A 22,752-nucleotide genomic window follows, 5' to 3' on the forward strand; every position below is an offset into this window, starting at 1 on the left:
GCGAAAATGAAAAGTTTGTTAATGAGTAAAAACCATAACTTTATTAAACTTCTGTATACTTTGTTCACAGTTTAACACATGCATAGAGAATGTATGACATGTGTGTGTAATATATGAAGTAGGAATGTATATATAATTGTTTCAGTTTTAGTAACACATAGTGATAAGTAGTCTTGTTTTTGGACCTCAGGGGTAGGAAGTTGAGTTAATTTTATCCTCAGTTCATGATACCTTGCCATCATTGGTCTGGGCAAGACCACCTTCACTGTACATGTTTCATTATCTGATTATTCCTGTTAACTCTCATTTCCCTCCTCCCCCATAGGCAACTCTTCTAATATGTATCTTCATGATTGTTGCATGTGTCCTACAAAATGTGTATTTTTTTGTGTCCATGAATATTTAATCTACATAAGTAGCATTGAGTTACCTATTTCATTATATTTCTTACTTTTTTAACCTAATACCATGCATTGAAGCTCTAGTCCCAATGCTGTCCATACACCTAGTCTGTTGCTTCTATCTACTTCACAGTTCTCCATGGTGAATGTTTTCAGTTTTCCCAGTGGTAAATCCCTGGACTTTCTCCAAGTTCCCACCACCAGAAAGTAGAACACAATGAATTTCCTCTTGATAGCCCTGCACGATGGACTTGTGTGGGAATTTCCTTGGGGCATATACACAGGGGCAGAATGACTGAGGCTTGATTATGCATATGCTAAAGTTGACCAAGTGCCGCCATATTGCTTTCAGAATTATCTTACATCAAAGACGGAGCTTTCCCTACTGCCCAGTCCTCAGCATCATGTTTTCAATGCTTAGTGCCTCAGTAGACCTGGCTCTGATTTAAGGAATGACATGGATGAAAATAGGAAACAGCATCCTACTCTTTGCTAAGATTCATTGAGCAGCACTAGCATTGGACCAAGTATTGTTCTAACCTTTATATGGGGGATAAAATTATTTCTTGCAATATCCTTTTTGGTAAGTATTATTATTGTCTCCATTTTACCCACAAAAGAATGAAGTCTCCGGGTAGTAACATGACGTGACTGGATTCATTCAGCTGTAACCACAACATTCTATGGCTCTGGACAGCCTGGCTCTGCTCTTCCATCTCAATCCAGAGCCAGCCCAGACTTCATGAATCTTCCCTCCCAGCCAGGCCACATGGACTTGGGGTTTCTGAGCAGCACTTAAATTAATTCTGAGGTTTATTTAAAACACAAACCATGCTCAGAATAACATCAGCAATTCAGCTCTACCTGAGTCCAATTAAGTCACCTTTTCTGCCCAAAAGGGGTAACAGACTGGATTCTGGAGGGGTCAGAAAGTTGTTCTGAGGTCTCTGAGACAGGTGGATTCACTCTTGACCCAATTTATAATGCTAAGAAGTAGAGCAGAGAAAAAGGTTGCTGGAGAAATAGTAGGGGCGGGAATACTGCCCATGCTGGCGCCAGCTGCACCACGTGCCAATCAATAGTGCTTTATTAGGAGACATAATCAATGTGCAGCAGGCAGACCCAGCCAATTAGGCTTATCGGCTGACAGAGAGGAGCAGGAAGTCTTCCTTTCCTCCTGGTTGTTTTCCTGCTCCATGGAAGAAGTCAGTTTCCGTTTTTTATCTCTGGGTTCCCACCACGCCATCTCAGTGGGGAGGGAGTTCTGACAGAAAGCAGGTTTAAGCTATCTCAGTCCCCTTGAGCCCAGGGTCAGACCAGCCTGCCCTTAAGGCCAGCTTGCAATAGGAGGCAAAAAAAAAAAAAAAAAAAAAAAAAATCAGAACCACAATCTATGGGTTTCTTGGCAAAGAAGAAATACCAGTTAGGCCTGACCTGGTCATTCCCTCTTTCCTCTTTATCCCCCTCATCCTCCCTACAGACTTGAGAAATTTCCCACTGGGCTCCTTAAGTGTCTCCTGGGCAGACAGAGATGGAGGCAGGGAGAACGCACCCCAGTTGGGGCACATGGAAATATCAGTTTCACAGCAAAAAGGCAGCCCTTTAACATTTAACTGAGACTGATTGTACCCTGGAAAATAGTGTATTTATCAACTGCATCTGTCTTTGCCGCTGCTTTCTCCTTCCAAAAAGATAAATTACTGCAGCAGATAAGGATCCAGCTTTCAGGGCGATCAAATGAACGCCAGGAGTCCTCAGGATAGGAACGATTTGTGAAACCCCGCTCCTGCCCACTTGAGTGAGCCAACTAAGAGGGTGCCAAGAATGTAATGGCCACACGGGTTATTGGCCTTTCCTCCCCGCCGTGGTACATTACACGGGGGTAAGGGAATTTGCTTTTAAAGTATCTTTTGCAGTCTCTTCTAATAAATCACTGAGCAATCCCTGGTGCTTGTTGTGGTCGGTGGTGTTGATCCATGGTGAAAGGACAGGCGGGTTTCAGGGCCGGATTTTCCTCTAGTGCAGCCTGCGCGTGGTAGGTGAGTGTCAAATGCAGCAAAACAAGATGGTGGTCTCCAAGCAATGAGCGAGTGAGCGACACTGCCCCATGCAAGTATCGGGATTTCCTTGACCTTGGCTAGGATTTCACGGTAGGTTTCCAGAGCAGCCCCATGGATTCCCCAGCTTATGATTTAGAACCAGTTGAGCATTTCAGTTAGCAAATTGTATTTAATGCTGTGTAACCTCAGGGCTGTTAATGCAAGATTTGTAAATGCAGAATTCAGAGCTTTAAGGAAACTTGCCCTACCCCTGGGAAACCAAGAGGGATTTTCAGTCTCTGTATAGTATTACCTGCCTGTGCATAAAGAAGAAGATGCATAGGAAATGTCTCAAGGGTTCAAGTGTCTAATATGTCCCTTTGGCGGCTTTACCTTGGTTGAAATGTTAGCTCTTGTCAGTCACGATTGTGTGATATTTGTCCTAAATGTTCTTTATTGTTATTATTATTGTTATTATTATTTAGGTCATTTACTTACTCTTAATCTGACCTTGTCTCCCTGTGTAAATATCCCCCTTCCTCCTTGCCGTGTGTGTCTGTATAGATTAGTAGGCAGTTACCAAATCACCTCCTTTCTCCACACCCCACCCCATGCCAATCACCACTTAGCCGAACTACATACATATATATTTAGCTCTTTTAATCTTTTTTCTCATAAGGTTCTAATTTTACATTTTCCGGGGTATTTTAGATTTGGCAGAATGGCCTTCGTCTGTGAAGAGTAGAACTTAATTATCAAAAGCTGAGCCGGAGTGAGCTATCCATCACTGGGTGACATATCCTTGCCTGTGTTCATTTGAAAAACATTTTTTTGTAGCTCTTGGAAGAGGAAAAAAAAATAAAGCTGTCAGAAAGAAAAAAGAAAAAAAGGAAGAAAAAGAGAAAAAAAGGAAGAAAAAGAAAAAGAAGAAAAAAATTCATTCTGACATTCATCATCCCGCAACACAACCACATAACATATCAAAATATCACAACGTGAGGGATCAAGCATTGAGAAGGCTCATTTGATTTCTCTCTTGCTTTTCTTTTCTTTCTCTTCTCTTTTTTTATTTTGTTTAAAACTGAATCTAGCATGTAAAAGTTAGTCCTGTAAAATGCCTCCTACAGTAAACCTCATTTTTTGACAAGGTTTGCATTGTAATTAAGGCCTGTCTGAGTAGCTACGCAACTGCGTGTTGCACTGTTTTCTTTAAGAGACAGGGTTTTTTAACAGCCAGATAAATGCTCAGCGTGGCCCAGCCCAGTGGGACAGCGACACCCTGTGGCCATGTCTGCTCATGGACCCAGGGTGGGGCCACACGGGCTTGGCTGGAGGAAGGCCTGCTCAGAAGGGTTTCCAGGGTGAATTCTGGTATTATATTGCCATCTAAATGCTGACAAGACTTGCCAAGAGGGGGCCAATTTTGAAGCAGAGGAGCCTGTCCTGTGTGATTTAAATGAGATACAGCAGGCAAAAGTGCCTGGCAGAGGGCCCCGCCGCAGCAGGCTCTTACCCTGTGCCATAAGCCAAATTGTCAGATGCAGAATGAAAGGCCAACTCTTTTCTGATGGGTCCGATTCAATGACACACTAACTCCAAAAGGCTGCCCCTGGAGTCTTACCAGAAAGCAACCCTAACCCCCATGTCAGGAACTTCTATCAGCGATCAACAAGACTGGTGACAAATCCACTCAGTCATCCAGAGGCTTCCAAAAGCCTTTGAATAATGGATTCAGATATTTCATCCTTGAGGGGAACGATGGTTTTTGTCAGTTGATTTGTATTACAGCCATTTATTTAAATAACCAACCGATAAAATACACATTTTCATAGTAAATAAAATCTGCAGATCCTCACCATATAATTGGTTAGTCCATCACCACTTTTACCCTTTATATATGGACTTAAATGCAACAAGATGGAGTGGCATGCTCCCTCCTCTGCAGGAGGACGGCAAATGTTTACAACAGTGGTTGCAGTTTCAGCTAATATTTTCCGGAAACATATATTTGTCATCTCTCTTCTCTAAGTTATTCCAGGTTTCTTTAAAACACATGAATTGAGATCACTTTGTCCAAATTTATTTATTTTTTCTCTTTTAGTTTGTTGTACTTACTGGGCATAACCAAAAAAGACATTACCTCTGGCATGCCAAGGCCTGGCCGTTCCTCAATGGCCAATGGCTATTTCCACTCTTTTTTGATTGAGTCCTAGCGCCACACTCCAAATGCCAGATGCAGAATGAGAGGTCAACTCTTTTCTGATGGGTTCAAGTCAATGACAAACTAACTCCAAAAGACTGCCGTGGAGTTAACAAACACTCAGAGAAAATACGCAATGAAAATCATCAATTTACCAGGTGGAAAAACAGCTGCCTCCAGAGGCTAGGCCAAGCCAGGCCAGGATTACTTCCTATGTCTACTCTGTTGAGTGCCTTTTATTTTTTATTTTTTATTTATTTTATTTTATTTTATTTTGAGACACAGTCTTACTCTCTAGCCCAGGCTGGAGTGCAGTGGCACAATCTTGGCTCACTACAACCTCCGCCTCCCGGGTTCAAGTGATTCTCATGCCTCAGCCTCCCAAGTAGCTGGAACTACAGGCATAAGCCACCACATCCGACTAATTTTTGTATTTTTAATAGAGACAGGATTTCGCCATGTTGGCCAGGCTGATCTCGAACTCCTGGTCTCCAGTGATCTGCCTGCCTTGGCCTCCCAAAGTGCTGGGATTACAGGCGTGAGCCACTGTGCCTGGCCTGTTGAGTGTCTTTTACACAGAACACAGCAGCTGGTGTTTAGGGACACCTCTCAAATCCTAAGGCGTAAGAAGAGAAAAGAGACCAATGAGAAAACAATGACGATTATGGTCAAAATACCTAACATTGATTGAGCATTTACTTTCTGCCAGCTACTATTTAGGCACTTTAAGTTCATTAACTCATTTAATTTTCACAAGAACTCTACAAGGTGGTACTGCTATCATCACTGACGTAAAGATCAGAAAACTGAGACACAAAAGGAATAATTCTTTAGCTGTGGGTCAACCTGCTTACTCGGGAGCAGCAGTGGCTTCCTATGCTGAGAGGACTCCCACGACTAACTGCATGGTGGCCATGCTGCAGATAATCAACAGATGAAATAAACATTTTGGAAGTAAATAAAGCCTGCAGATCCTCATCCCTTAATTGGTTAGTCCATCACCACTTTTGTCCACTATATATGGACACAAATGTAGCAATCTGGAGATCAAATCCATGTTAAAGATGGGGAGACTGGTAGCCAGGGCGTGGATGTTGGGTGTCCACCATCACACCAGGTAGCAATGAAGGACTAGGGCCCATCTTGGCTAATTTTCAGGACAGTGCACTTGATGTTGCGTGTCAGTCACCCAGGTGCCTGCCAGACGACATCCACATTGTGGTACCTTCCCCTTGACAGTAAATATGTAAATCTCTGCTCTCGGCCTTGCAGAGTCACCATCATTAGAGCCTCACGAGGGTTTCAAGTCCATTCTTCTTTCCTTTTCTCTGGATCTCATTGTCACCATCAAAGAAAAATAATTACCATGTTAGAGAACAACTCTTTGTTACATGATACAAAAATAGGGCCTCAGGGCACAGTGAGCAAGTGAAAGATGAGAGTGCTCAGTTTTGAAATAAAGCAGATGGGAGGATGTCCACTTGGGATTGATTCAAGAAGGGCCTGGAGATGGTGGCCCTGATTGCACGGATATCCTAAATTCCCGTCTGACCCCATTAGTTCACCTCCACGCAATGTCTGCCCCCAGATGCATCTTTTCCAATCCCACAGGGCACATAGTGTTTGTCCTACTGTCTTCCCTTCTCACAGTCTCTCTCCTCCTTCTGCTCTCTGCACCATGATGGCATTAGTCTACACTACAATTGCTGTCCGCCAAGTCTTTCCAAAGCAGTTCAGACCTTTCCATCCCCTGCTCCAAAGCTTTCAGTAGTCCCTCACTGCTTACAGAACAAAGTCCTAGATCCCAAACCTAAACCCAACTTTTCACTCCTTTCCAACCCCCTCCAGGTCCCCTATGCTCCAGCCAAAGCTAACACAAATTGTCCTGCCTTTGAGCTTTGCTCATGCTTTTCTATCCACCCGCAGGGTTGTTGCACTGCACAACTCCAGGAGGCTCACCTCCATTAGAGGCAATGTGACTAGCACCCAGTGGAATTGGTCAGTATACAACCTGCACAACTATACCTGGCCACATGGCCATCTGGATCTTATATCTAGGCCACATGTGGCCCTGGATGGCTTTGAATGTGGCCCAACACAAATTCATAACCTTTCTTAAAACACTATGAGATTCTTTTGCAATTATTTTTAGCTCATCAACTATCATTAATGTTAGTGTACTTTATGTGTTGCCCAAGACAATTCTTCTTCCAATGTGGCCCAGGAAAGCCAAAAGATTGGACACCCCTGAACTAAAACAAGATTTCTTTAGAGCAGCACTGTTGACATTTTAGGCCAGATAATTCTTTGTTATGAGGACATGTCCCGTGCATTGGAGAATGTTTAGCTGCATCCCTAACTCTCTCTCCTCCTGGCTGTGACAACCAGAAATGTCTCTGGGCATTGCCAAAAGTCCCATAGGAGGCAACATCATCTCTGGTTGAAAGCTGCTGCTCTAAGTCCTACCCAAATTTGAAATTTCACCCTCAAAGCCACCTATTCCACTGAGCTGACAGTGCACTCACTTGCCAGGGAGTATCCCCAGAACTGTGCCCACTCCTCCTCCATTGAAGTGCTGAATTTTTTCTACTTCAAATTATGCAGATATATATGTATGTGTGTCTGTGTATAAATATATATGTATGTGCATGTGTATATATGTATATGTGTATATATAAGTATGTATACATATATTTATGTGCACATGTATAAATGTGTGTATGTGTGTATATATGTACATATGTGCATGTGTATATATCTGTCTGTGTGTATATATGTCTAAGTGTGTGTGTGTATAGGTACTTATGTGTATGTGTATATAGGTGTGTGTGTATATATCTAAGTATGTATTTATATATTTATGTGCATGTGTATGTGTGTGTACAAATGTGTATATATATACATGTGTATATATGTATGTAGGTATACATACGTATGTATATATATTTATGTGCATGTGTATATGTGTCTGTGTGTATATAAGTATATATATTTTTTGTGCATGTATACCTAAATATGTATATGTAAGTATGTGTGTATATGTATGTATTTATATATTTATGTGAATGTGTATATGTGTGTGTACAAATGTGTATATATGTGCATGTGTATATATGTTTATATGTCTAAAGTATGTATATATGCATGTGTATATATGTTTATGTGTATATATAAGTATGTATATATTTACATGTATGTGTATATATGTATGTGTGTTTATATATCTAAGTATGTATATATGCATGTGTATATACATATATGTGCATATATGTAAGTATATATATTTACATGTATATATGTGTGTGGGCATATATCTAAGTATGTATATATGCGCATATGTATGTACGTATATGTGTGCATATAAGTATGTATATTTTACATGTATGTGTATATATATGTGTGTATATATAAGTATGTGTATTTCTATTACATGCATGTGTTTATATCATGTATGTGTATATTTATCTAAAGATGTATATCTTTATGTACATGTGTATATATGTGTGTATGTGCGTGTGTGCATGTGTGTGTGTCTATATCCCTTACCAGAATGTAACCTCTTTTGGGGCACGCTTTTTAATTGCATATCCCTCAAGGACTTACATATAATAGAAGCTCAACAAACATTTATCAAGTGACTGGGGGCAGTGAACCAAATAGCTTGCTGTGCCTCCCTCCCAGTAGGAAAACAAGTTTCAAACCTGCCTTGTGATGGCTGCCATACCAGTCACAGAGAAGTACAGCCTGTTGCTCAGTTAGACGCAATAGAAACTTAATATTTTACCTGAAACCCTGATTTATGTGTAACCACTCTTCTCCTTGCGAAAAGAGAGCTTGTTTTAGCAAATGGGTCCAGATTTAGTCCATTAGCTTAAGATAAGTGAAAAACTCTAGGGTTTGGTGAAATCATGCAATAAAATATCATTAAGCACTACAGCTTGTCAAGGCAGACGGCAGGTTTGAGTTGAAAGTCACGAGACCGTCTGAAGTCTGAAGTGAAGCAAAATGTACAATGGACGAGACGGGGGCAGCTGGCTTTCATTTAGGGAGGTCGTCAGAGGACTCTCAAGGCTGTGATGTAAATGAACAACAGAGGCCCTGACAATTTAACTGTCATCAGTGCAAATGCTGGGACTGGTACGGCCATGAGCTCCGGCCTTCACTCCATCTGGGCAGCTCCTGCCCTGCATTACACGATGGGACTCCAGGGCTGGAAGATGAAAGACCTGAGTCCGGCTTCTGGAAGCCCAAAAGATCCTGCAGGTGTGCCTGGCTGAGGACTCATGAGCAGCTGGTATCCAAGGGACAAGGGCCACCACCGCTTCTGGTGGTCCCTGGGTGTAAGATCCAAATCCTCACACAGGCTGAATGAACACCATTCCCTGCTGCGTCTGGCTTTGGGAACCATGGGCAGCCACTTAACTCTCCCTCTTCTCCCTTCTCTCTCTGTCTCTATCTCTCCATCTCTCCTACCCTATCTCTCTGTGCTCCTGTTTCACTCTCTGTATATGTGTCTCTCTCTCCCTCTGTATGGCTGTCTCTGCATTTGTGTGTGTCTGTCCATATCTGCATCTGTCTCTGTCACACCTTCTCTGTGTCTGTCTTTGTCTCTCTGTGTGTTCCTCTTTTTCTGTCTCTCTTCGACTTTAGCTCTTTCCTCTCTGTCTCCTTACTCCTTGTCTCTTCCTCTTCCCCATTTTCCTTTCTCTGTCTCTGTCTCCTATCTGCTTCTCTATCTGCCCTCCTTAGTCTCATACTTCTGCACTCTCTCGCTCTCTCTCCCTCCCTCCTCTGTCTCTGTCTCATCTCTGTCTCTCTCTTGCCCTAAGAGAATCAACCTAAAATAGACTGTTTTCCTGGCACCTCCCCAGCCTGTTCCTGGAGATGCCAGCAGCACAATAGAATTACATTCCAAGCTATGGCTTCATTCCACCTCACTCCTTCACCCTAGACGTCTTCTCTCTTTACCGGCTGACCATGTGCAGGCAGCAGTTTTAATGCCTTTTTGCTAGAGTCTAGGGTCAGACACACTCTTGTGCCCTCACTCCTTGCCCTTCACTCCTGGCAGAAAGTACCAATCACTCTTTCCCAATGAGCCCCGCAGAGCTCCTTCTGAACAAGCTGCTCCAGACATCTCCAACCAAGCAACCAGAACAAATGGCGGAGACAGATGGATGTGCCATCCCAGATCTAGAGAGTAAAGGGCTCAAACTCCTTCAGAAGCAGTCCAGCCATGGCCATTGTGGAAAATAACAATGGCAGTCATTGTCGGTACTTGATATGGTGCTATGTGTTTTATATAAGGTGCTTCATGTAGTTGTCATCATCCGTTATTTCCTCCATTCTCCAAATTGAAGAGGCTCAGAGAGAAAGAGAGAAAAAAAAAAACTTTCCCGAAGTTGTTTCCTAAAGAACAAGTCAACTAGTTGGGGTGCAACCCCGCAGCTATCTGACTCTGCACACCAAGTGAAGCAGTTCTTCCTCTCATTTTGGAAAAAGACTCTAATTTCTTCCATTTATTGCATACATACACCCATGGGAGTCCCTGTGCTTAGCACCTTAAATACATCATTTTGTTTCAAATGTGTAATCCCATAAGGTAGCTACTATGCCTATCATCTCCCATTGAACAGATGCAAAAACTAAAGACCAGAGAGTTTAATTCATCTGCCCAAGGTCACACAGCCGGTTAAGCAGTAGAGCTAGGGTGATGGGCTGCAAACAAATTAATAGATTCCAACTGGCATACCTAAATTTATATTTCCGCCTCCGCCAAGGTCCCTACCACTGCAAGTAATCCTGAAAATTCGTCATGAAGCTTTCAAAACAATTTATGCAAACAAACCTCAAGTGGGGCTATTTGTATTGGCAGCCCATTTCACTTAACCACCCACAACAAGGAACAGATGGCCAGAGAACTGGAATCTCCAGCAAAGAAAACAGGAGGGGCAAGGGCATCCGAAACTGCCTTCCTTCCCCCGTGCCTGCCCAGCTGTGTGACGATTACAGGCTTGTTCTTGTTTATGTCTTTGATTCTGTTGTTATTTTATGTACTTGTGAAACCGATCCGGCATTTCATGAGACAAGTTTGTTCAAAGACCATTTGCCAACCATCTTTGGTTACCAGGAGCCTGGCTTTCGACACCAGACTTGGAGGCCTTTCCTCACTGAGCCTTCTGGCAAGGGGGCACAGGAGGAAGGAGAAACAGCCTGCAGATGTTGGATAGGGATTGTCGAACACTTCAAGACACACATGGAGGGAGTCATGTTTACCTGCCTGTTTTCGCACCTTTGTTTCAACTGGGTGTCTCCCACTCTGTGTGCTGTCAAGTCCTGAACTGGAAGGTAAATCCTGGGTTCAAATCTGCCCTCCAGCTGTGTTGACATTAGACACATTGTCTAACCTTTCTGAGGCCCCAGTGAGCTCACAGGTGAGGCTACCATTGCCTTCTTGGCAGGGCTATTGTGATACTTAAATGACGTATGAATGATGCTTATATCAGGGTGACTTGTCAATGACATAATGCTATTCAATTCCAATTGTATCAACCCGTGATATTTATGTGGCTGTCTCCATCACAGGCCATTTCAACAACCAATAATTATTATTGAGTATGTATTACTTTTAAAGTACTGTGATGGGTCTGGAAAAGTTCAAAGAGAAATAAGTCATGGTCACTGTCCTGGAGGGAGTTTCTAGACCAGTGGCAAAAGGTATTTTTTAAAGATTGCTGATCTTACAGTGTGTCATTAATACTCTTCCTGCTGAGAGGTGGGGTCTGTTTCTCCTTCTTGAATCTAGGCAGGTTGGGACTTAAAGTAAAAGTGATAACATGTGACATGCAATACTAAGTCAAAATAGACAGTAGAGCTTCTACCTAGTTCTCTTAGGGCATTTGTCTTTGGAGCCCTGAGATGCCATAGTAAGACTTCTGTGGCTGCCATAATGGGAGGAAGCCCAGTCCACATGAAGAGGCCATCTGAAGATGTTCCTGTCAGCAGTCAGTGTCAAATGCCAGATACAGGAGTTAAGCCATCTCCAGATGATTCCTGTCCCAGCCATCAAGTCACCACCATCCTCGGGGTCTTCCCAGAAAGACCCCAGACATTGTGGCACAGAGATTAGCAATCTCAGCAATCCCTTTTCCCAATTACTGACCCACAAACTCCGTAAATGTAATAAAATGATTTCTTGAAGTGCTAATTTTGGGGATAGTTTGTATGCAGAAATAGATAACTAGAACAAAAAAGCAAAAGGAGATGTATACACATGAAAAGCTCATTTAAAATACATATTACTATATATCAAAGATAGCAATCAAATAGGAGCTGAGAGGAGGGGAACGTTTGGGCTGGAGGTCAGGAAATACTGTTTGAGGCAGGAAGGAAAAAGTTGAACTTTAATTATATGGGTATTACTTGGATTGGGGAGCTCAAGGTGCAGGAGTAAAATTATTAATAAAAGAACCCATAACTCAATATGTCTGTAATGATTATAGTAATAACAATTATTGTAATAGCTAATGATGTAGGGTGGTGATTTTAAATGCTTACCAATTATTGTTTTTCTTTGGCATTTCCTGTTACCCCATGACCCCTTCTTAGCTTTTAGGCAGCTGCACCATGTGGCATCCATTCCCTCTAGAAAAAGATGTAAAAACAAAACGGGTGAAAAGTATTGGTGAGCCAGGAATGCAGGCCTCAAAAACTCCTTGGAAAGGAGCTTCTGAGCCACAGACCTATTTACTGTCCCTGAGGTTAGATAAATAGCCCTGGTGTTGGAGGATAATCTGAAGAAATTAAGAGCATTTAGACACCCTGGGGTCAGAGTGAAGGACATTGAAGCTTGACTCACCTATCCCACCTCCAAGCAGATATGTTTAAGCAATTTCAAAGCTGAAGATGCCAGAGTCTCTGTTCCCACAGAAGGAGCAAGACCACCAGTAAAACGGAAGAGTAGAGGAAAGAGGGGGAGGTCTGACCAGAGGGTACACACAGCCTCACAGGGTCTCGTGTGGTGGCCAGAGACAATGGCTCCCTCTACTTCTATGGGGAGGGTTTCCAACAGCGAAGAGACAAGAGGCAGATGCAGTCTTCTCAGACCTTCTGAGCAGCCCAGCTGCAGCCCAGGGAGCTGACGAATAGAGGAGGCCTTGCTTAGGAAGGAAGGTCACAGTAGGGACCAGTGCAAACAGGTGACGAGAGGCCAGATGAGAATGAGAATGACTTACCAGATGCCAGCAGAGCTTCCTGATGGCCACCCTTGTCCCCCTAGCACCCTGTTGGCACAAAGCCTATCCCCAGGAAAGTGGACAACACTAAATTGGCTGTTTTCTAACTCTTGCCTTAAAATAAAGATTGAGTTGTTTAACAAAGCAATGAAATTTATGCTCATTGAACTTTATAAAATACATTTCACTCTGGCTGCATCAACATTTATCGAATATTTACTAAATAAGAAGCACTTTGCTAGGCTCTTTGTATTTTCTAATTCACCCCTTACAACAATCTTATGAAGTGGGTCCTGTCCCCATTTTTCAGAAAGGGGAAATGAGGCCCAGAGATGTTCAGTAGCTTGTCCCAGGTCACTCAGCCTCTAAGTGGCATAGCAGAAATTCAAACTCAAGACTGCCTGGCTTCAGAGATTCTGCTCTCAACATGAGCCCCAGAACGCCTCCTCTGGGTGTCTGTTGTCCACTTGGAGGCCCAGTTCTATTCAAGCTCCTAAATCAATATTGTAACCTGTGTTATAAAATAGTCACATGTACTAGGCAGGATAGAGTAGAGAATACTGCAGTAGCAAATGGCTGAAAATCTCAGTGCCTTAACACAACAAAGACATGGTTTTTGCTCACACTGCATATCCACTGCAGGTCCACTGGAGGCTTATGTCCATCAGGTCCCTCATTCAGGGACTTGCACTGCTGGAGCTTCTGCAGCATTACAAACTGTGTGGCAGGGGAAAGAAGCAAAGACCAAATTGCACAGTGGCGCTTAAAGTTTCTGCCCAGAAGTGACATGTGTCACTTCTGCTCACACCCCATTGGCTGAAGCAAGTCAATGGCTACACTGGTAGGGAGTGAGGAGATGTAGCTGTACCATGCACTCAGATGGAGGAGAATTTGACTATAGTAGTGATGTTGCTAACGACCACCACATCTGAAAACTGCATTTATCATAAGATCTTGTTTAACAATGGAGAGGATGCAGGGCATGGCCTCTGAAGAATCTCAGCTATGCAGCAGTTCAACCAATCAACAAGACCACTGATTATTGTGACCTATTGTAAAGCCTTCTTTATGGTGACTTCTCATAAAATGTCAGAGCTACTGGGGCAAGTGGGTTATTTAAATGAAGCTCCAGGTGATATTGAAAAGAATTTGCAGTCTTGGGAGGAACAGAGATTGCAAAGGATTAGCATCTCCTTCCTCCTGCAGGATCCCCTTCCACATATTGCAAAGCCATCTCTCCCTGGAGTGGACCCCAGACTCCTCCTCAGCTATCTCAAAAGCAGATCCATTTCAATGCCACATACGCTTTCAGAGTAGGAAGCACATTTCCTGCTGATGTCCCAAATGTGCCACTTGTCTCTTTGATCTCATCTATGCTCAGAGATTATAAGCCAAGGATTGCTACCGTAGTATGGTTGAAGTGAGTAGCATTTCCCTGGTGGTGGCTTCACACATTTCTATTGCCCCTCCCAGCCACAAAGAGGACTGGCATGTCAGCAAGGCAGCGGCTGAGTGAAGAAGTGAGACCTTAGTTCTGAGATTACAACTTCTCCTGGGGATTTTGGTTGCATTTTTAACACCAAATGGCAATTAATTCTCTGAAAGGTCTCGTATGTTAATCCCCTAGGAAATGTTGATTAACTCTTATTAGGATTGTGCTAGTTCTGAAACTTGGAAGAAAACAATAGACACATCTAAGGAATGATGAATTGTGAATGTGTCATCTTTCATACAAAGGGCTCACTATCCTTTCATTCCTCCAGCCACCCATCCATCAATACACCTATCTATCTACCCATTCATCCATCCATCTGTCCACCCATCTACCTATCCATCTATCCAACCATCCCGCCATCCTCCACCTATCCACCTATCTGTCCATTCATCCATCTATCAATTCATTCAACCAGCCACCTATCCATCACCTATCCATCCATCCATCCATCCAGCCAGCCAGCCAGCCACCTACCCATCCACCTATCCAAGTATCCATCCATTCATTTACTTATTTATTCATCTATCCATTAATCCATCCATCCACCCATCTACCTATTTATCCATCTACCTATCCACCCATCTGTCCATCTATCCATCCATTTATTCATCCATATAACCATTTACCTATTCATTTATTCATCCAATCATCCATCTATCCATCCATCCATTCACCTATCTACACATTTTCTTATCTATTCATTCATTCATCCATCCATTTATCCATACACCCACCCATTTATTCAACAATAAGCAAATGCAGACACGGTTTTGCCTCATGGAAGTTACATTCTAATGGAGATTGGGGGAAGGATGGACATTTATCATATAACCACACAAATATGCAGTTACAAACTGGAATAAATAAGGTGCATGATGATATGAGAGCAATAAAAAAAGAGACCTGGTTTAGTTTGGAAGACATGACTAATATTCACTCACATCCAGTTCTCTTCTCCTGCCTGGACCTTCAGGAAACTAACTTCCCAGCCCTTTGGGGTCATGTGAGAATAAAATGTGAGCATACATGAACCATTGAAACACCTCTCCATGATTCTCCAGTCTCTCATTCCCCTTTGAGGCAAATGTGTTGAGAAGGTACAGCCATGAAGTGGAAATAACCTGGAGTTACCACGTGGAGGAACAGAACCCAGGATAATTGCCTAGACCACAAGTGGTTCAGCATGATTGAAACATAAACTCTAGCTGTGATGAATCATTGAGATTTTGAGGTTGTTTGTTACTGTAGCATAACCTATCTTAGCCTGACTAACACCCCCAGGTTGGGGCAGGGCAGACTGTTAATAAAACTTCTTAAGGGGATGGTAAATTCATTGAAATCTACAGGATGAATAGGCGCTAACTCTAAAAAGGAAGATAGGTCTGCTGCATGAAGTCACCGATGGCCTCCTGTGACCAAGGCCAGGTCTCTGCACTGGATGATGATGCCAGATGAGTGCATACTTATACAGAGGAGCCCTGCCATCCTTGTCCCAAAGTCTGACAGAATAAGCCCATATTTGCAGGGGGATCGGAACAAGGAAGCACTCATTCCCCAGTGAGACCCAATCTAATCACCAGAATGACATTAAAAACTGAAGCTTTCACTTAACAAAGAAGGCAGCACGACTGTAGTGGTTCAGAGCATCGATTCTAGAACCACAATGTTTGGCTTCAAATCTTGATCCACCACTGACTAGCTGCATGACTGTGGGCAAGTTCCTTAACCTCTCTGCCCTCCGTTTCCTCATCTGTGAGATGGGGATAATAACGGTACCTACCATCTTGGGTTTCTCTGAGGATTACTTTAGTTAGTATTTGGAAAGGACTTACAATCCTGCCTTGTACACAGTCAGTGCTAGGCAAGAATGTGATAAAATAAATAAAACAGAAGAAAGAAGAGATGGACAAGGCAGCCTTGGGTTCCAATGGCCCTTTCTCCAGTCTATGGGAGAACACTGTGCCAGAGAGTTAGCCAGGCCTGCATGGATGCCCTGTGGCTCAGCCAGTGCCCCATAGCCTGGTGAGGCCCTGAGTCAGCCTCCATTTAGATTAGTATTCCCTTCTCTTGAGATGGATTAAAGAGGCAGGAGGGAAGAAGAACATCTCCCACTTATACGCAAAATATCTTTAGCATAGAGTCACATATTAAAATGGGCCTTAAAGTTCAAATAGTAGAACTACCCATTTTAAAGTTTTAATTCTTTCTAAAATATTCCTATGAGGCAGTCACAGTTCCTTTGGTTACACACATCCAATGTCAGGGAATTCACTACTCCATAAGTGAGACAGCCCAACCTTCACTTGAGCAAAAGTTATGTCAAGTAGTTTCTGTTCACAGGTTTAACTCCCAATCAAGCCCCCGTAGATTGAATGTGTTCTCTTATCCGCACTCTATTAACAATCGTGAAGACAGCCAGGGTCAGAGCTGGTAGGATAGGCCCTAATAAGAAACCAGATGTCAGCCTCATATAATGGGAAGCGTGGGGATGTAGAAAGAAAACAATAACCTCTCAGCTTTTTTATTTTAAAAAGATCTCTTTGGAAGCAACCAAGACGCTCTTCCATAAGTCAATGGATAAATAAACGGTGGCACATTCAGACAATAGAATATTATTCACCATTAAAAAGAAATGGGCTATTAAGCCATGAAAAGACAGCGTGGAAACTTAAATGCATAGAGCTAAGTGCAAGAAGCCCATCAGAAAAGGCTCTGGACTGTATGATTCCAACGATGCGACATTCCAAAGAAGGCAAAACCATGGAGATGGTGAGAAGATCATGGTCATCAAGGGCTAGGAGGGAGGGAGAGATGAATAGGCAGAGCAAAGAGGACTTTTAGGGGAGTGAAACTACCTTGTGTGATGCGACAATGGTGGATAAATGTCATATACATTTGTCCAATCCCTAGAATGTGAAACACCAAGAATGAACCCGACTGTAAATGGTGGACTTTGAGTGCTCACCATGTGTCAGTGGAGGTTCATCAACTGTGACAAACATGCCCCTCTGTGGGAGATGTGGATAATGGGGAAGCCTGTGTGCATGTGGGGGCAGGGACATATAGATATTCTCTGTACCTTCCTCTCAGTTTTGCTGTGAACCTAAAACAGTTCTTAAAAAATGAAGTCTTAAAAGAGAAATAAGATCTCTTTTGGCGGCTGTGTGGGGGATAGGCTGCAGGGGAGTGACAGCAGGGGGCCCAGGTGCCCCATCACTATTCATTAATTAATATTGAACACTGAGGAGAGACTTGCCTGCAGCAATGGCCAGTGATAAAAAGACACTTCTTGGTGGGGCTCCCTGAGCCCTGGGCTTGCTTCTCTCCAAGCTCTAATCACACTGTGCTATAATTATCTGCTTGCTAGTCTGTATCCCCTCAGAACAGAGTTCCCTGGATGTAATGCCTCAGTCTTACCATTGCTCGCCCTCAAACCTGTGCCCAGAATAGTGTCTGGCAGAACTTCACAAATGCTGGTGGGTCCCTGGTTGTTGGTGCAACTGACGTCAGGACCATAAGAGCAGGCTGTGATTACAGCTGGAAGTTAGATGACACGCAGCCTTTCCAACATCATGGAATATGTTGACAGCTCACATACAATGTGCCTGAAGATTAGAGGTGGCAATGCAACTTGTCACCTGAATTGGTATACTTTTATTAGGGACAAAGTCCAAACCAAATGGGACACCAAGACAACAGGTGCACACTGGGACTGTCTTGGGCAAGCCAGGATGATGATGGCCCCTCCGAAGACTCCCCCATTATTTCCCCCTCTTTAAACCAGTTTTTTTGCCTTGAAATATTAATAATTCTGTTAATGGCACCACCAAACTTCCACTGCTGACCCTCTGATTCCACACTCAGGCTCAAAATTGACATCTTTTCTTACTGCCTCCACCAATCACTCAGCAGGGTCTGTGCACCTTGCTAGTCTGATATCCCTCCTTCCTGTTTCAGTGCTACTCTCATTGGGTCCTCTACTGCCTTCCTCTTAAATAACCACAGCCGCAACTAACAGTGTGATTCACAGATGTGATGTTAATCTTATGTGTCAACCTGACTGGGCCACAGAGTGCCTAGATATTTGGTCCAATGTTATTCTGGGTGTGTCTGCGAGGGTGTTTCTGGGTGAGATCAACCTTTGAGTCAGTAGACAGAGTCAAGACAATTGTTCTTGCTAATATGGCTAGGCCTTATCCATCAGCTGAAGACCTGAATAGAAGAAAAGGACTGACTCTTGCAAGTGATAGGAAACTCCGTCTGCCTGAGTGCCTTTGAAGGGGATATCGGTTTGTTTCTGGCTCTTAGACTTGAACAGAAATGTCTCTTCCCGAATCACAGGCATGCTGGCCTTTGGACTAGAACTCCAGCATTGGCTCTCCCGGGCCCTCAGCTTGCCAGCTGCTATTGGTTCTGTTTCTCTAATACAACAGCTATATCCCAGTACCTAGCACAATACTTGGCACTAGGCATTTGATTCAGACATGCTGAATGCGGGACCAGATTTAGATGTTTCTGAAGCCCTGAGCCTTGAAAAGATAATAGAGTCCTCAACTGTCTATATTTAATTCAAAATAAAAACAATATGGCATGTGCCTGTAGCCCAAGCTACTCAGGAAGCTGAGGCAGGAGGATCACATGAGCCGAGGAACTTAAGGTTGCAGCAAACTATAATCGCACCGCTGCACTCCAGCCGGGGCGACAGAGCAAGACCATGTCTCAAAAAATAAATAAATAAAATAAAAACAATAGTAAAACACAAAATGTATATGTATGTGAATTTTCTTGATTATTTGTAGATTTTTGGATTTAACAATTCCTTGAACGTCTCTTGAAACCGAACCTCGAGGGAAGAAAAGTTCCCCTACTTTGCTCATGGCATAAGCATATGTTTAGTCTACAATTGGGCAAATTCACAAGAATAAATTCAAGAATGAATGAATAAGCCTAAAAATATCTCAGGTAATAAAGAGAAATTGACCTGTAAATTACCCTTTATTATTCTTTTGCCTCTCTTAATTTCAGCATTGGCCTCTTTCCAGGGGAAACCTTTGTCTTTTTTGTGGGTACTGCTTACTTGAAATTTGCCTTTTAATTTCTGTGATGCAGCAGTTTAAACTAATTAGCTTCTGGATAGGACTCCTTCCCAGCTCGCCATCTGACCCCGACTTCAGCTTGCGGCCAAAGCCCTCTCTGGGGTTCGGTACAGATCTGTCCACGTGGCAACTTCGCTGCTGAGGAAAACCGTGCCCAGCAATGCCCATGTGCTTTTCCAAGACACTTGGAAACTGCAAAGAGCAGGTTCCCTGCCTCCTGCTTCAAATCTTGCTTCTGGCTCTGCCATCTCCTTGTTCCAGCTCAGCCTTTGTTCCTCCAGCAGAGCCACAAAATGGCCATTCTCTAGGAAGTGATCTCTCACTCCCACAGTGGAGCCACGATGTCTGCACCACAACCTTAGGCATTCTGCCTCAATAGTGGACCAGCCCACTCAAGACCAGCCTGCAAGCTATCGACTTTCCTCTAAGGGCTGATGTGGGCACTTGTGTTTATCTGTGCCCTTTGGGGGCATTCATAATCATGCATGACAGAAACTCCCCGGTCACTCAGACATTGTTGACTGTTAAAAACAACAACAACAACAAAAAAAGAATGAAATAAAGCCCAGCCTAAACCTCTACCTTTTGCATCAGCCCCAAGAAAGGCAAAAGAGGAACTCCTTCTAGTCATGCTGCTGTGCACGACACCAAGGCTGTGGAGTGGGTGAGGTTTCCCCAGGTGATTTTGATGCTTGTATTTGAGTTCTTTCCTAGGAGGGTCCGAGTACTTACGGTGAGTCAAGTACTCCTTGTAGCCATTTGACCTTAGCCTCTTTGCAAGATAGAACATATGAGCCACTGGTTCAGAGCACCTCTTACAAGACTTACAAGACTGTCCTGCCTCAAAGACTGGCATTTGCCAGTTTTGCAGCCTTTGGTAAACTACTTAACTTCTTTAAGCCTCAGTTTTTCCTTTTGTAAAATGGAAATGGTAATTTTTTAAATTACCTATTCCATGGAGCTATTGTGCGGATTAATTCAAACAAAGTGATTCAAATATGGCCCGAGCTGGATGTGGTGGCACACACCTGCAGTCTCAGCTATCTGGGAAGCTGAGGTGGGAGGATCACTTGATCCCAGGAGATCCAGGCTGCAGTGAGCTGTGATCATGCCACTGCATTCAAGCCTGGGCAACAGAATGAGACTCTGTCATGATTAAATAATTAATTAATTAAAATAAAATATAGCTTGACTCCCAGTAAGAACTCAATACACCTAATCTCCTAGTCTCCAATTTTACACTTAAGGATCAAGGAGGAGGCTCAGGGAAGGCAGGCCAGTTTCCCAAGGTCATAGTGCTAGGAAGTGGAAGAATCTACATTCAATCCCAGGCCTGTCTGACTTTGGAAGCCAAGCTCATAACTGCTGCTGCTCCACGGCTCAAAAAATACAAAGGAGTGTTGCTTTGGGTAATTCCAGGTCTACTAGATCAAAAGAGAATGACAGATCTAACATGTCACAGCATTAGACTTGTCTGATGGGACATTTTCTACGTGACTGTTTGCCAGAACCCAATATTCTTCTACGAGTTCGTCCCTGGATTCTAAAATGTCTCTCTCCAGGTGCTTTTGTTTGTTTTGCGCTGTGTGGGACTTAAACCTCATATTTCAACTTGCTGTTCTTTTTCAATATAAAGTTATACATCACATCTTTCCAAAACCTCACTCACCTGGAGTCACACGCATGTTAGGGCTGGAAGAGACTCAGTCCCGCCCCCCTTACTTCAAGCACGAGGAAACTGAACCCAGAGAAGACAAGGGACTTGTTTGAGGTCACCCAGCCTCATAACAGGCAGGACTGGGGCTAGAACCCAGGATAAAGGTCTGAGTTCACATGGCCTCTCAGTCCTGGGACACCAAGTCACATGTGCCACCTAATTTCACCCACAAGGTCCCCTGCAGAGCCTGAGGTCACCAGGGATGACAAAGAGAGCCAGCCAGGTTTCCTTTCAGTCAGTTATTGCCACAATAATGCCGAGTGGTCAACAAGAACCATAACCTGTCAGAGACGTCTCACAAGAAGAACATACTTCCCGTGTGACCGGGGGGCACCAGGGATTGGCTGGGCTTGCGGGGCTTGGCGGGGCAGCCCTGCTTTGAGCCACTGGTCGGGCTCAGATCTGCTGCTTATGTGCTTACTCTGGGCTCAGGCCAAAGGGGCAGTGACTTCTGGGGGAAGCCTGATCATGGCAAAAGTATGACAGAGCCAAGGGCAGGCACTGAAGACTGGCTTACAATGGCTCACTGCACCCTCATCCCATCCCACTGGCTAAAGCAAGCCACAGGACAAAGGCCAATGTCAAGGGCTGGTGGATTACATCTAAAACAGGAGAAGCTAAAACATCACAAAGGGTATGGGTACAGAGGGGCTGAAGAACTGGGGCCAATAATTCAGTCACAGTGTGCCAGGTCACAGAGTTAAGGTGGCAGGTATATGACAGGGTGAAGGTTACTACAATATCATGCAGTCTGGTTTATGCACCATTTCAACTTCAGGATTTATTTGGTGTGGAGGGGGTGTGGCGGGGGGAGCAGGGAGAGACAACTGGGAGGTCCAGGTTCCATTTCAGCAACGCTGTTGGTTTTGTGACCCTGGGCAATTTTTTTCCCTTTTTGGTCTGGGTTTTCCCCCTTAGAAAGTGGGAGGCTTATCGCAAGGTCAGGAGATCAAGAGCATCCTGGCTAACACAGTGAAACCCCGTCTCTACTAAAATTAGAAAAACTAGCCGGGCATGGTGGCGGGCACCTGTAGTTCCAGCTACTCAGGAGGCTGAGGCAGGAGAACGGCATGAACCCGGGGGGCAGAGCTTGCAGTGAGCTGAGATCGTGCCACTGCACTCCAGCCTGGATGACAGAACGAGACTCCGTCTAAAAAAAAAAGAAAGAAAGAAAGAAAGAAAGAAAGAAAGAAAGAAAGAAAGAAAGAAAGAAAGAAAGAAAGAAAGAAAAAAAGGAAAATTGGAGACATAAATTGTTTCCATTAGCTTTGGGTTTCAGGGGGTAGAGAAGAAAACAGAAGGGGGCCCTTTTCTAGCTTGCACAAAGGGCCAGAGTTCCATTTCGAATGGTTTGGGAAGAACCATAACTAGATGTGGCCAGACAGGGTTTTTGTCCAAAAAACTCATTTGTTCACCCACAAGCATGCATTACATTTCTACTGTGTGCCAGACAACACACACACAGGACACCAGGTGAAGTTCCACAGAAACAGGTCTGAAAAGGAGAAACTGTCTGTCTTCCTTGGGTATGCAGTCAAGGACATGGTCAATAATTATAAGTGCTTACATGGCC

General features: G+C 43.7%; 1 long non-coding RNA gene across 6 annotated transcripts in view; it reads right to left on the reverse strand.

Moving 5' to 3' along the window:
- Nucleotides 1-22,752, reverse strand: part of LOC135968759 (uncharacterized) — a 74,156-nt gene that overhangs the window by 23,808 nt on the left and 27,596 nt on the right. For 3 of the 6 annotated variants that reach the window (XR_010583717.1, XR_010583716.1, XR_012428931.1), the window contains exon 3: nt 12,195-12,281. The exons of 2 other annotated variants lie outside the window; for them this stretch is intronic. This is a non-coding gene — a long non-coding RNA (uncharacterized lncRNA). Of the gene's footprint in view, nt 1-4,266; nt 5,257-12,194; nt 12,282-22,752 lie in introns of those variants that run through there. One more of the 6 variants, XR_012428930.1, reaches the window with a different exon arrangement.

Source organism: Macaca fascicularis, chromosome 20 (genome assembly GCF_037993035.2).
Source record: "Macaca fascicularis isolate 582-1 chromosome 20, T2T-MFA8v1.1".
Taxonomy (NCBI): Eukaryota; Metazoa; Chordata; class Mammalia; order Primates; family Cercopithecidae; genus Macaca; species Macaca fascicularis.